We start from the raw sequence: 362 nt of genomic DNA on the forward strand, positions 1-362 counted from the left end.
ACTCATATTTTACCAGTTTTTGCATGCACTCGTTTATTTTGTATGCTTGTGGATCATTCAATGACATTTTATCACATGTATATATTTGTATAACCACCACCACAATCAAGATGTGTTCTGTCACCACAAAGATCTCCCTCATGCTACCCCTTTATGGTCACACTTTTTATGGGGGCAAATACTCAGCCTTCTCCTCCATTCTTGGCTTTATCTGGTTGTAGGTGCTAAGCAGTGCCTTTGTTGACTACCTGTCTATTTTGCCTCCTCAGCATGCCATGTTCACCATCTCCACAACACCCTACATCGCGAGCCCCCTTGGCTCCTCTTCTGACTTAAAAATATTGTCAGTCATTATGGTGACT

The sequence above is a fragment of the Balaenoptera physalus genome, assembly GCF_965194825.1.
Source record: "Balaenoptera physalus genome assembly, chromosome: X".
NCBI classification, from domain to species: domain Eukaryota; kingdom Metazoa; phylum Chordata; class Mammalia; order Artiodactyla; family Balaenopteridae; genus Balaenoptera; species Balaenoptera physalus.